Raw genomic sequence first — 15,618 nt, 5'->3', positions numbered from 1 at the left:
TCTCATATAATATAACATGTACTTTATATTATATATGATATAATATAATCTCGTAGGGTTTTGTAGTTTGTAATTGTATCATACAAATAATGTATTGAATCAAATATGAGATGTTTTATTTGATATTTAGTAGTATTAAACCCACAAACCAAACTATACATCAAAGGTTATCATTTGTAGCTTAAACATGTATGTGAGACATACAGATGGATCGTGTTTAAGTGATAACCTAAATAGTCTGTAGTAGACGAATAAGATTGGATACCTTATCTTGGTGACACTACAAATATGATATGTTTTGTAGGTGTTACAATTGTTGTAAAGTGCTACAAATGATCTGATCTTGATCATTCATATGAAGGCATGTAAATAAGGGTGTTCTATGCAAAAGAGTTTGTATAAGACCGGACCATAAAATGACTAGTCTCATTATATAACACCATTCATAATAAAGACTTACATTTCATTAGGATGACCATAAGTGAATGACCTGAATCCTAAGTGAATTGTGAACTCTTGTCTATAAAGGCGGTTATTTGATTTTGTATGAGTAAAAGTGGCCAGATTATCGTCTCAATAAGCCTACCATTTTGGAGATTCGTTTGATTGGGGAGTTGGGAACACAATTACACAAGACGAAATTCACTCATTCATCGATGTCAGGGTAAGTAGATAAATTACTCCCTTAAGGGCTGATTTTGGGGCTTGAACTATCACACCTCCTTCCGAGCTCACCTCTTGAACCTAAAAGGGGGTGTGAGGACAATAGATACCACCCTTGTGTGATATCTACTGTCCAACTCTTCTAGCTTGCTTAAAACAATAAACTCGCAACGGTATTTGAGAAAATAATTGAAAGCGTAATTCATTTGAAAATCAGTTTATACAAGGTCGACAAGTTTTTACAACATTAGCCCTACTTCAGCTACAACTAAATTAATCACATTCTAGCCTGTGGCAGACCTCGACTTCTCGCAGCAACCTGGACTCTTCTGCTACCTGCAAGGAAAACATAAAAGAAAAGCACGAGTTGGAAAGTTCAGTGAGTGGCGACAGCTCAACGAATCTTTTTTAACTCAAAAAAATAAAAGCATATCATATTACGAGGTTAATACTTAAACCCCAACCCTTGAACAAGTCTGTTTTCTACCATACCTACACACACGGTAGATAGTTAAAGCTAGCACTCATCATATTCGCTCTATCTTCTATATGCACATAGATTTTCCTCTCATAGGCTCAGAATCTAGGCCTGTTGACCCTCTGACCATCCCATATGAGGTTCCTCCCATAAGGTCAGGAACTAGTCCTTATGGCCCCCTAACCATCCTGTGAGATTTTGCCCCGAGCTCAGGAACTAGGTTCAATGAATCCCTGACCATCTCATCCACATATTCTCATTCTCATTCTGGCTACTCATTCATGACATAAATATATAATCTAAAAGATATGTTTAAGACCTTAAAAGAATACCACTCACAGTTTATTTGTCGAAACCCTTCTCTCCTCGTAAGTTTCGTGGTTTCTCCTGGCTCCCTTTTCGAACCCTAATTTCTAGATTCATATTGAAGCTCCAATTACTCATTATTTAAGACCTTATTTTGAGACACATTCTCCTATAAACTTGTTTAGAAATGTCTTAACTTACTTACCTTAAAATTTGAGCTTCAGATTCCAACTCAAGAGCTCAATAGCTCAAGATTACTCCACCTTGCTCGACCGTCACAACTTCTATGAACACTTCTCAGTTTCCTTCAATTTTGACAACCCTTATCTTATTCCTCACAGAAACCCTCATACATAAATTAAACTCAATTTATGAGATTTTGGTTCAAGAATCACCTGATTTGCATGAGTAGTTTGAGAGAACTTCTTGTTTGAAATTGATGCAGCAACACTGAATGATCTCAACGGCCAGAGAGCTTATTGGATGCAGGGTTGCACCTTCTGGACTCTTGGAACACCTGATTAATGCATGGACTATGCTGATTAATTTGTGCCCTCCTTGATCAATGGAACCCCCTTGTGGTTAATGCGAGGCCTTCCCCCAAAACCCGAAATCTTGCCCTTAATCACTTATTTTGAATGTTCTTTGAAGGAAGATTGTGTTGTGAGCTGAAATGAAGTCTTGTGGGGTATTTACAAGCCTTAGGAAGCAGCTTAGTCGTTGAATACAAGCCATCAACGCATGCCACATTGAGTGCATGAAAATCCTAAGTGTCAGTACCATGCAATGTCCAGCGCAAGGGTCCATGACACCTCATACTTGTATAAATTTGAGGTGTCTTCTTCATGCATTGTCCAATGTATGAACCTCTTTTGCATGCCTTGATATGTGTCCACCTCCTTCTAGGTTGTCCCATCCTTCATTTGGTTGAGCCACGCACTCCATTTTGTTGTCAACTCATCTTTGTCCTCCAAGACAACACCCATTGGTGCATTTAACCTATGTTGGGCGCATGGTTGCTTTAACAACCTACCCTATGCACTCATCGTTGCCTTCTATGTGCCCATGATGAAGTTTTTCAAGACATGCTCTCTTAATTTGGTGGTTTGGCTCCTAAAATCAACCCTAAGCTCACCTCAAAGCTTCATTTTGAGCCCCAGACCACATTCTTGCACCATCCAATGGCCAATATGCGCCCATGCCTCAATCCATGCATCAATCATCTTCTTTCTTCTTCCTTTGGTCTTTGCTTCCTCTTTCCATGCATAGTCTATCTTCTACACCCATGGACTTAGCCATATGCTCTTCATGCCCTACCTCTCTTTATGGTATGCACCCATGAAGTCCAATTGGCTCATTTATGTGTCTAACCCTCCCTTTTTAGGGTTTCTTCACTTGTGGTGCTTCAAAGCCTTCAACACTTAGTCAATTCTTCCTTTCTAAAGGCCCTTATGCGTTCATTAACTCCTCTCATGTGTTCATGAGATGTCCTATGCGCTCATGAGGGTACCAATGCCCTAATCATAGCATAGTTCACTCATCTCCCCTCATAGCATAGCTTCCTTTTTGCATTAGCCATCCGAGGTTGTCCAAAACTCCCTTAAAGATGTTTAATGTGTCCAAGTCCCTTCTTTTCCCTTATGCTATGGATTCAGCTTCTCAACCTCATAGCATAGCCTGGACACTTAGCCAAAATTTGGGCTCTTAACTTACTATGTTTCCAACACTTAGAAATTTTTCTTCTTCTAAAGCATAGTTTAGAGACTCGCCCTCATAGTCTAAAGCATAGTTTGTATAAGACCGGACCACGAAGTGTTATAGTCTCGTTATATAACGTCGTTCATGACAGAGACTTCACTTCACGAGGATGACCATAGGTAACATGACTTCAATCCTAAGTGAGTTGAGAATTTTTGCCTTTGAGGGCGGTTTTTTGATTTGCATGGGTGCGAATGGCTAGTTCACCGACTCAAACCTACCACTTTGAAGATTCGTCCGATTTGGGAGCTGAGAATTCAGCTACACAAGATGGGATTCACTCTTTCTCGAAGAAGGGGTATGTAGATAGATTGCTCCCTTAAGGGCTGATTTCAGGGCTTGAACGATATGGCGCCACACACCTTCTCATGGCCCGAGAGGTGTCCACACATAGTAGAACTATGTTGTATTGTTCATTAGAGGGATCAGTGGTACTTAAAAAGTTAGATGTAACTACATGGGCAAAACGGTAAATTGACCCAACTGTACTTACAAGCATCTGTGAAGGGTTATCGTACTGTTGATTGGTTATATCCAATGGACACGAAAATATATTTGTGGTGAGAAGAGTACAACTGTCAATCTTTAGTGGAATACCTGGCAGTTAACGAATGGTGGATCTCGTGGCTAAAAAGTTTAGTCAGCTATTCACGTATCGTTGGAGCTTCGTGCCATTGGTTCATAAGATCCCTTTGGTAGCTCAATAGATTCAAGTTGAAAATTAGTTTTTGGGTCAGTTTGAAATGTTCAAATTGACAAGAGGGAGTTCGATTATATATGATGTGATTGAACGGGTCAATTATATATGATATGGTTGACATGATGTATGAGATACATTAATTGGAGGGAAATGACATAAATATGATTTATATCTAGTGGAGGAGAAAAGGGCTATGGTTAATGTATTGCATATGATGTGATATTAAACTACAAGTTATAAATATAATAAGATTATATTTATTTTTTTAATTTAACAATTATGGGATAACTGTGTATGTTTTTTCCCTGTAACCGAATGAGTTAGTGGGAGGTTGCATTCAATTTTCGTAACTGAAGAATAAAATAAAAATTGTTTTCATTTTGCAAAAAATCAGACATTCGCTCATCGAGTTGTGCATACTACCTATCGCATAGCAAATCAAGAGCTTACACGATAACTCAAAGTTTCTAAATGATCGTATACACGTATACAGTTTACTAAACGATCGCATAGGATTATCTAAACGATTGTCTAGTTCTTTCTAAACGATCGTGCACCTGAGCGTTTTACTAAACGATCGTCTATATGATCTCGCTCCTTTTACTACACGATTGTGTACCTTTACCTAAACGATCAATCGTCATCTATACGATAGACACTCGATATCTTCCACTTGCTTGGTCGTGGTAAACTATCGTCTCTTCCTTCTTCCCTCTACCAAATTCAACAGAGCCACACCTCCTGGATTCTCACTCTGAGAATACCGAGTGTAACATCCCGCACATTTTTATTTAATAATAATGTAATTTTTAGTAACTTTATTAGTTGAAAATTCAGTAATTGTCCTTAGTTGAAGAACATGTTTGGAATTTTGGATTTGAAGTATAAGTGCGAGAATTTAAGTGTTGCCGTGAAAGTTATTCAAAATTATTCAATTTGAAAATTAATGGCATGAATTAATTTTCTTTGGAAAAGAAAAGGAATTAAATAGTATAAAGTGGAATAAGGAAATGATTTATTTATAATTATAATATTTTCCTTTTATTATTATTATTATCACTTTTTTAAATAAAAAGAAACCCCCCTCATCTCCCTCACGCACGGTTTCCCCTCTTCCCCAAAAAACTTTCTTCTTGCCTTCACGAGCCGCCTCCCCTCACTGCCCATTCCGAACGTCATGCCCCCTCCCCTCACTGCCATTCCAAACGACGCGTCGCCTCCCTTCACTGCCCAGATCCGAACTCGCCGCCGCTCGCCCAACCGGTTTCTCCACCGCCCGCCGCGCCGTCTTCCAGGAGCTTGGCTTTTAGCTTTTGGGTAATATCTATTTTTTGTGGTTGGGTTTTTGAAAGACTTTGGATGCCCACACTAAGTTGGATTAAGGATTAAATTAGTCACCTTATTTAATTTCATATTTGAACTTGGGAAATCAAAGCAGCGACTGTCCAGCAGATTCAAGATCGTTCGGCAAGAGTATTGGTAAGAGTTTTGATCCTTATTGTTGGTTTATGGGAACGCTTTGGTTATTGAATTAAGTTTGACTTAACCCTTGTATCTTTAAGGTTCCAAGTCATCGTCCATTAGGAGTTAAAATCTGTTAGCAGAAGATTTTTGGAGTCGAAATCTTGGGAGTGGTTATTGATCAAGTTCTTTGGTTAAGCTTTGAGTATTGTGGTTTTGAATCTGAGATTTTGCAATTATTGTTGGACTAAAATTTAATGGTTGTATTCGTATGTTAAGGTTGTTACTTCAAACCGCGGTCATCGTTTGGTTGTCTGATTTTATCTGTGGAATTTCGATTAAGGTAAGTAATCTTACTACTGGAACTGCCCACGGGCCAGGCTTTAGTTGTATGCCAGTGTGATGAGTGTGTGTTATGGCGAATGTTAGCATGACGATGATAGTATGATCTGAACCAAAGTATGTTCTGGCACGAGATCTGAATTGTTTAAATATACACATAGATACTTGAATGTTAGTATGAGATGGTATGTGTTTCCATATGATTGTATCTGAGCTATTGATGTTGAGGCATACATGTATGTTGTAGAACTATGATATTAATGTATACTTGAATGTTGTAGAATATGCTGTTGAGGTATATGTGTATGTGGTAAAGCCATGGTATCGAGGATTATATGTATGTCATAGATTCGTACAGTGGTGATTTTGGATGTTGAGATCATGTGATTGTCTTTACTGATTAGTTAGATGCCTCTTTAGATTTTGTGTTTCCTTCGGGATTCACCAGTTTGTGTCTCTTTCGGGATTCACCAGAGGTAGGGGCATGTTTAACTACAGTAGGATAAGACTCAGTCTCCTTCTTGCTTCATGTGTATATATGCCATAGGTGGGTATCTAGAGAACATAGATGCCCAGGCCGACCCAGTAGTGGGGTTACTTACTGAGTATTTTATACTTATTCTTTCTCGTGTTGTTGTTTCATGTAAGGGTAGAGATGCACCTGCGATGGACAAGCGGAATCTGTGATCAAGCCACTGGGACTAGTTTTTACGCTTTTGCATAAAGAGATTTAAAGTTCTTTTCATATTTTCCTTAATGTTAGTTTTGATGTTCGAACTTGTTAGTAAGAATTGTTTTTTCATATTTATTTATTAACCTTTATGATTTATGGGTATCCTAATTTTGTTTTTGACGTTTGCATTTAATAAAGGGCCTTTGAACTTCCTTATCTATTTAACATGTATTTCAACATAAAGGAGTGTCGCTTTAAGTGCCATGCATGCATGTATTTTAGTAATGGCCTAACTTAATTCCTAGGGGGTCGGGTCGTTACACTGAGGGTTTCAAGTGGTGGTGTCTTCCTTGCTACCGTGTTCGTGAGGAGTCTGTTCGTGGGTAGACAATAACGATTTGGTGGACGATTGCTTGGACAATCTCAGCGAGAGCGAGATTGGCTTCCTGGACGAGAACGGGTTTTCTGTGAAGAAGAGTTCTTAAACTGGTATGTATTTCGTTCTCTTTGTAATTTAAAGTTTCAAAACATGCCTGTAATTTGTTGTTAATGAATAACTTGTGTGTTTGATTGTGAATGCGGTAATTCTATCACAATGAGTTTGGAATGATCTTGCTTCCACTCAGAGGTACTCTTTGATAAGAGTTCCTTCAATCACGCTGTTGACTAGTTATATCCAATGAACACAGAAATATATCTGTAGTGCAAAAAATGCAGTTGTCGGTCTTTAGTGGAGTGCCCACCAATTAATGGATGTTAAATAATTTAATTAAAGGAGTTTAATTACTTATTCAAGTACCATTGGAGCTTCAATCCATAGGTCCATGAGGTCCCCTCTATAACTCAACAGCGATTTAATGAGAATTGTTAAAATTAAATAAGGGAATTAATTATATTTAATTTAATTACATATGATATAATTAATATAATATATTTGATACATTATAATATAAAGTTTATTTGAAAGAGAAAAAATATTTGAATATGATTCAAATATAATTATGTGAATTGGATTCATATAATTAAATTTAGTATAAATGAGATTTATATTAAATGTCATTGATGAGAGAATTAAAACTATAGGTTATATTGTATATGATACAATATTAAACCATAAGTTATATGTTATATATGATATAATATATAGTTACACACACATATATATAATAAATTAATTATTATTATTATATNTTTATTATTAATTAATTTTTTTTTACTTTTGAATTTTAAAGGGAGGGCAGTAACTTCCCTTCCCTTAATTCTCTATTTATCTCAAAATCAAAGTGGTTGTAAATGTGAGACTCTTTATGCTTCTTCTGACAGTTTACAGAAAACAGAGAAAAAGTTATCTGAAAAAAAATAAAATAAAATTCTCCCCCTCTTCTCAATCTCATTCTCTTCCAATTTTCTAAAGAGCCCATAGCTCCTTGGATTATCTTCCCAGAGAATACATAAGTAATTTTCAGTGTGGAGGCCATTTTGGGATTGATCGTGTTTTGTTCACGATAATCCGGAGAATGGAATTTTCGTGAAGATTGTGAGTTCTTCAAGTATAAGTTCTCTCTAACCCTATTTCTCTTCTTTTCATTTATTAAGGCATGCTGTAAATTTAGTTTTTGCATAATTTTACATTATGTAAGTTTGCATTCTATGAAATATTAAAAATGAGGACGATCCACATTTTCGCTCAGGGCCCTCACAAGTTCTTTCAAATCTAACTTTAAATTTTTCCATATAATATATAGTTTTAACATGAATCATATTCATATTAATTTTAATTAATAGTTTTTATATGAATCTCATTTATATAATTAATATTTGAATCATATTCAAGTGTTTATCTCTCTCATTAAACTTAATATTATAATGTATTCATATTTATATTAATTCCATCTCATACAATTAATTCTCTGTAATTAATTTGAATGAACCAAATTTAATTCAAAATTAATTGGTTATCATTTAACCCTTATTAAGCTAGCAAGATACCTTATGAACTTACAGATTAGAAGCTCCAATGATACGGGATTAATTATAAACTCTTTAATTAAATTAATCAACATTCATTAACTATCGGTCAATCTATTAAAGACTGAGAGTTGTACTCTTCACACTGTAAATATATTTCTTTGTCCATTGGATATAACCAATCAGCAGTAAGTTGACCATTCACAAATGGGTCAAAATTACCGTTTTACTCCCGTAGTTACACATCTAACTTCTTAAGCACCACTAATCCTTCTAATGAACAATTAGTTATAGTCTAACTATAAACTATACCCCTTTATGACTAGTAAGAGAGTGAGGCGCCTCATTGTTTAAGATCTAAAATCAGCCCTTAAGGAAGTAATTCATCTACTTACTCTAACAACGGGAATGAGTGAATTCCATATTGTGTAGCTGTGTTTCCAGCTCTTCACTCGAATGAATCCCCAAAATGGTAGGCATATTGAGTTGGCGAAACTGGCCACTCTCACTCATACAAATCAAAAGACCGCATTCACAGGCAAAAGTTCACAACTCACTCATAATTAGGGTTAATTACCTATGATAATCCTAGTGAAATGTAAGTCTCTTCAAGTAACAGTGTTATAAAGAGAGACTAATTAGTTCATGGTCAGATCTTCTACAAACTCTTTGTATAGGATACCTCGCTCACATGTCTCCATATGAATGATCAGGATCAAATCATTTGTAACACTTTACAACAGTTGTAACAATTACAAAGTGGGTCATATCCATAGTATCATCAGAATAAGGTATTCAACCTTATCCATCTACTACAGACTATTTAGATTATTACTTAAACATGATCTACTTGTATGTCACCACATACATGTTTAAGCTATATTAAATAACCTATGATCTTAGTTTATTGGATTTGGGTTAATACAAACTAAATGTCAAATAGAACAACACTATATTTTATTAAATAAATAATTTATATACGAATAATTTACAAACTACAAAACTCACGAGATTTAGAGCATCAACCCTAACATAGACGTAACCCCAAGTTTGGCATGAACCAGTATCAGTGCCATTCTTTTTTATCCTTATCCTCTTTATTTGCTATTTTATGATCGATTACTTATTTGGCTCTACCCTGTGAAGTGGGAGTTTAAGATATAATTTAGTTTATTTCGTATTTATTTATATCTTTCATAAGTTCCCAACAAGTGGTATCAGAGCTTTTGGTTCAAGAGTCGTAGATCTAGAGCCAAGAAGTTTCGAAGGAATCATAAAATTTAGTGGGACAAATTTTCATATTGGAAAATGCAGGTTAAAAATTTCTCGACTTACAAGAAAATGTATAAAGCATTGAAGAAGAGATTGATAAGGATGTCATAAGATTTGGGAGAAGCTGGATGAAGAAGCAGTCACAGTCATCAAAATGTGTTTGCCGATGAATGTTGCCAATCTTGTAGCCACTGAGACTAATGCAGTCGATTTGATGGAAGCACTTACCAATAGGTATGAGAAACCATATGCTAATAGTAAAGTTTATCTCCTTAAGAAAATTTCAACATGCAAATGATTGAGGATCTTTATGTTAATTCCTATATCAACGAGGTTACCACTTTAATTATTCAATTGAAATATGTCAAGATAGAATTTATTGATGAAAATAGCAATGCCTAATTCTATTGGGTATTACACATTGAAGTTTTTAGCCGTTTGTGATTTAGTTATAGCTAAAGAAATTCGTAGGAAGGACAATAGTAAAGAATCTATTGTAGGTTCAACTTTAGTTGTAAATAGAGGTGAAGACAAGATAAATTCTGAAAATGATGGGTCGAGTAGTAGTATAAAAAGTGAAAGAATAGGAAAAATGAGATAGAGTGCTTTACAATCACGAAAAGGGCAACTTTAAAAACTAGTGCAGGAAATTAGAAGAGGATATTAAAAAGAAAGAAGTAGGCAAATATAGTCGAAATTGATGGTGTATGTGTCTATTAAGAGTAATACAGAAAATGGTGGCCACTCATCAAAATGAACGTTTGACAGTGTAGCTTCTATACGCATAACTTCAAATAGGAATTTAACATCAGGGCACCATGATTTAGTGAGAATGAGTAATGGTAAAGTTTCCAAAATAATTAGAATTGGAGATGTTAATATGAAGATGAAGCATGGAGAAAAGTTAGTGCTACAAAATGTCAAGTTTGTGGCTAGAATGAAGATAAATCTCATATCTATTGGCAAGTTAAATGGTGAGGGTTACAATTGTGAGTTTGGCAGTCACTAGTGCGAGCTCACGTTAGGATCCCATGTAGTGGCAGTTGGCCAAAATATTCTACATTGTTCAAATGTCAATTTCATGTTGCCAAAAGATCAGCGAGATAGTGGATACCAGTTAAAGAAAGGTGCAGTTGAGCTAGCAGTAAAGATAGCCAATTTCAATCAGTCAAATCAAGATCCATAGATTTAGAAATAGTTGGGAAGTCCGAGAAAGGAAGTTGATGGCTCTCACGAACCCTAGTTGTCAAACATTCAAATGAATTGATGAAGTCGCCAAAGCGAATAAGGACATCAGGTTGAAAGGCCAAAGCAGTTACTGAGGTCGAAGACAAAGTCTCCAGCTTGGCAGGAAACTTTAAGGAAAGAGTCAAGCCACTTTTAGAATATATCTTCTTCAAGAACAGATATTTAGGATTGGAAAAGATGTCAGTTGGTACCACTTAACTGAAGTAGGAGTACGTAACTATTCTTTATGTCTGGGGGACAGTTCCACGTAGCTTGCTCATACGTCGAGGCAAGCATAGATGAACTACAGCTATTTTTTTATGGTTTCTTATTTTGTTACTTTGTTGATTTTATAGTTTTTATGTTGATCTTTGGAGTTTGCTAAGAATATCAGAGATAACATTTGTAATGGGAGTAAATCTTAGAATTGTCCAAGATGATAAGTTTCGTTGCAGCGGGCAAGAATTAAAATATCGATGTCGATATCTACATCGAAATTTCAGAACTACGGATTTCTCTTTGTTTGTTTATTTCAATACTAAGTTGTGTACTAGATTCAAATAGTTTGTATAGGATTATCTGGGGAGAGATTTGTAGCATGAGTTTGAGGGTTCTTTGCAATCTCCATTGTAGTAGAACTTGGAGTTATAGAAGATCTATTGGATGTAGTCCCGAGTTTGGGAAGGGATTAGTATATTTTTCAGTGTCATTCTCTTTTATCCTTGTCGTCTTTATTTGCTATTTTATGATTGACTACTTAATTGGTTTGTGAAGTGGAAGTTTACGATATAATTTAGTTTATTCCAAATTTATTTACATATCGCATAAATTTCCAACATCAACTCACATCGCTTCCTAATATTTATGAAAGACCATCGCATTAAGCCCATCAAGCCTCAATTGCAAAATATATGTGAAGTTTTTTTAAATTATCATCTCAATTGAGTGTTGAAAATTGAGAAAAACATGTGTGTAATGAAATAATTAAAAGAAAATTTTAAGCAACGAAAACATGTAAAAGAAAATAGAATCCTTAAGTTACAAAAGATTGCACCATATATCTTCATAATATAACTCCATTTAGCACTCCAAATATAGACCTATAACTCAACTCAACGCTATGCTATATTATATACCTTTTAATTCCAAAAATAATTTAACTTTACAGATAATTATTACGAACTCAACCAAATTCTTGTTGTCAAACGTCTCCTTTGTGATTCATCCTTTAAAATTATATTATATATTTTGTAGAATCCCTAGAATAATAATTTGATTGTTACTTATTTGCAATTTTACTTTATCGATTCATAGATTATCGCTGTGAACTTAAATAGCATAAGCTTCAACTTTTTTTCTTTGTCCTTTATAGTAATATATATTTTGTAGAATCTTTATAATAATAAATTGATTGTTACATATTTGCAATATTACGTTGTTTTTTTTATAATAATAATTTGATTGTTACTTATTTGCAATATTACGTTATTGATTTATAGATATCGTCGTGATCTTGAATAGCATAAGCTTCAACCTTTTTTTTTTTTCCATAAGATTTGATTATAAACACTGGATTTTCTTATTTATATTTAGAGCTAAAAAGGAAAAATATTATGATTTTTTTTTCCTAAAAAAAATATTAAATAGATAGTTATTTTAAATAAAGTAAAGAAAAAAAAAAGGTGTTTTTTGGCACAAAATTGTTCTAAGGTGAAAGATTCGACTTGCCATCAGTAAAAAAAGAAAAAAAGGTTAACAAGGCTATCAATCCTAAAAAAATATATATATAAAATATCAATTTATAAACTAAAATTGATATTTTAGTTTAAAGTTTTTTTTAAAAAAGTAATTTTTGGCATAAAGTTGTTTGAGGTGAATGATTCGACTTACATCAGTCAAAAAAAAGGTTAAAAAGAGCCATTGCTCCTAAAAATATTATAAAAAAATTATCAATTTATATCCTTAAATTTCAGGTTTGTATTAATTTAATCTACAAACTAAAATTGTATCCATTTAAATCTTACACTTTTGTAAGTGTATCAATTTACGTCTTTAATTATGTTCAGAAACACCTTGTGAAACTTATAGTTGTATAAATTAAACATTGATTTTCATAAATGAATCAATTTAGACTCTTAGTTAGAATTTTCTTTGAGAATCGTCCATTCATTTACTCTAACAATCTATTTTGAAAAATCGATATTTGAACAAGCTTACAAGTGTTTAAGAATTAATGCGTTGATGATTTTCAAAGGTAAATTATAATGAATTATCTAAATTGATTGACTTATACAAATTTAAAGGATATCTGGTAAAGAACTTGAAAATATAAACTTGAAAACAATGAATTAAAATAAAATAATATTTCATATTTTCAAATATGTATTTGGTAGCATATTCAAAAACTAGATTCTAATTAAAACAATTTTTAAAAATGTGCTTGATACTATGTTTATAAATCACTAAGCTAGTTGTGCTTACCACTAAATATTAGTTGACAATAAATAATTATTATTTTTGTATAAACATGTTTTATGTTGAAATTTTTTTTTATAATTATTATTTTGTAATATTATATAATTTATAATATATATTTTTTTGAAAAAAAATAAACTAAACTTATAATATGAGATACTATATTTCTAAATATTTTTATATTTATTTAACATGTTATACATTTTAAAATTTAAAATTCAAAATAAGAATACAAGGAAAACAAATAAATTTGGGCAAAATGCATTTTTAATCCCTAAGATTTGAACTAAGTGTCTTTTTTATTTTCGAGATTTGAAAATGAACATTTTAGTCTCCGAGATTTGGTTAATGGTTCTAAATAGTCATTGGACCATTAGTTTGACCGACAAAAAGTGACGTAGCTGTTAAATTGTGTATGGATGAGTGGGTAAATATCTTAATTTAATAATAATTTTGCTGGTGAGCTAGTTTATTCTCTACTTACTCGTTCTCTATCTTTATTTTCAATTTCTTCTAAACGTTTGTTCCATTTAGAAGAAATACAGACGATAGACATTTAGGGTTATTCTTCTAGATTTTTAGAAAATACAGACGGTACAAGAATAAAATGAAAAAAAAAAAAGAAAAAGAAAAATGAAGATTATCATTAAAGTAATATATTTACTCAATCATCCACGTAGAGTCAACAACTTAACATCCGCATCATCATGTAGGGTCAAATTAACATTTCAAGAACCATTTAAAACCATTAACCAAATATTGGAGACCAAAACTTTCATTTCAAATCTAAAAAATCAAATAGACACTCCGTTCAAACTTTAACAACTAAAAGTATATTTTGTTCTAAAAAATTTGTTTTCAAAATTTGCTCTATTTAGATAACATAATTCAAAAACAACTTTTAGAAATATAATTCAAGTTGTCTTCCAAACACATATTTATTGAACTATGTGAATTTGAAAACCCAAAATAAGGTCCGAATCGCCAACCAAACAGGTTCTAAGGAGTCATTTGATTTGAAGTTTTAAAGATGTTCAGAAATTAAGGATGTCTAAGAATAAAAAGTTGGGGAATAAGATTGTTGAAAATTAAGATGACTGTGTTTGGTTGTATATAAGAATGTTATCAGAATTTTATGATAATAAATTATTTTTGTATTTAATTTATAAAATCACCTCCCTAAAATTTTAATAGATTAATTGATAAACAATAAATTTAATTCAACGTTTTGAGCAAAATTAATTATTTAACAACCAACTAATAATATCAATTAAATTATTAATTACAAGTATTTATAAAATGAGTAATTTATAATTCAAGTTACTTGATTACATAATTTGTCAATTTGATGAATTTATGTAATTGCGATGTATTAATTAATAAAACAATAAAAGTAGTTTGAAAAAAACAAATATAAAATTTTAAGATAACAAATTAATGAATTATAATTAATCAAAGATAAACTAATCATAATTATTGAAAAATAATTTCATAAAATATTAATGATAATGACAATTAATTAACTACATATATGATTTATTAATTAATTTAATAGTATTAATGCATCAATTCTTTATGGTTTATTATATATAATCTATTTATTTATGAGTATGGAATAGTTAAATTCAAATATCAGAATTCAAAAGGGATTTTCAAAAAAAGAAAAACAAGGGAAATTATTTACACAAAATAACAAAATCATAATTTTTTTATAGAGACCGATAGAAGTCGATCAGTGTCTATAGTGATAGAAATTGATAGAAATCTACCATTAATAGATACTGATACTAGTCTAACAATGTCTACCAGTGTTTTTTTTTTTTTTGCTATTTCTGTTTATAATTTGACATTTTTTCTATATGTGAAAATTTCCCTAGTTTAAAACATAATATAATTTTGTTTAAATTGTAAATTTAATATATATATTAAAAGGGAAGAGAGTGGGAATAAAAGAATACACACTTTTGGCTGTAATCTATGGGTATAAAAAATGTATGAGAATAACTTATTTCCATGCTTAAAGTTTCTAAATTTGTACCAAGGGATATGTATCCCTTACCTATTTCCATATTTATTTTTATTCTAATTCCTTTAATCTAATTGTCCCATAAGAATTTGATTGATTCAAATTATAAATTTTATATGATGTTATTCAAACCAAATCTAAAAATAGTGTAAATTAATATATTAACAAAAATTTGTACATTTATATCTATATAACTAAAAAGTTTGGAGTATAAATCGAGATATCCGAAAAAACAAAGTTTAACTCATATTTGACGGAAGGGTGTCGTA

The sequence above is a fragment of the Benincasa hispida genome, chromosome 1 (assembly GCF_009727055.1).
Source record: "Benincasa hispida cultivar B227 chromosome 1, ASM972705v1, whole genome shotgun sequence".
In the NCBI taxonomy this organism is placed as follows: domain Eukaryota; kingdom Viridiplantae; phylum Streptophyta; class Magnoliopsida; order Cucurbitales; family Cucurbitaceae; genus Benincasa; species Benincasa hispida.
This window is presented reverse-complemented; position numbering follows the sequence as displayed.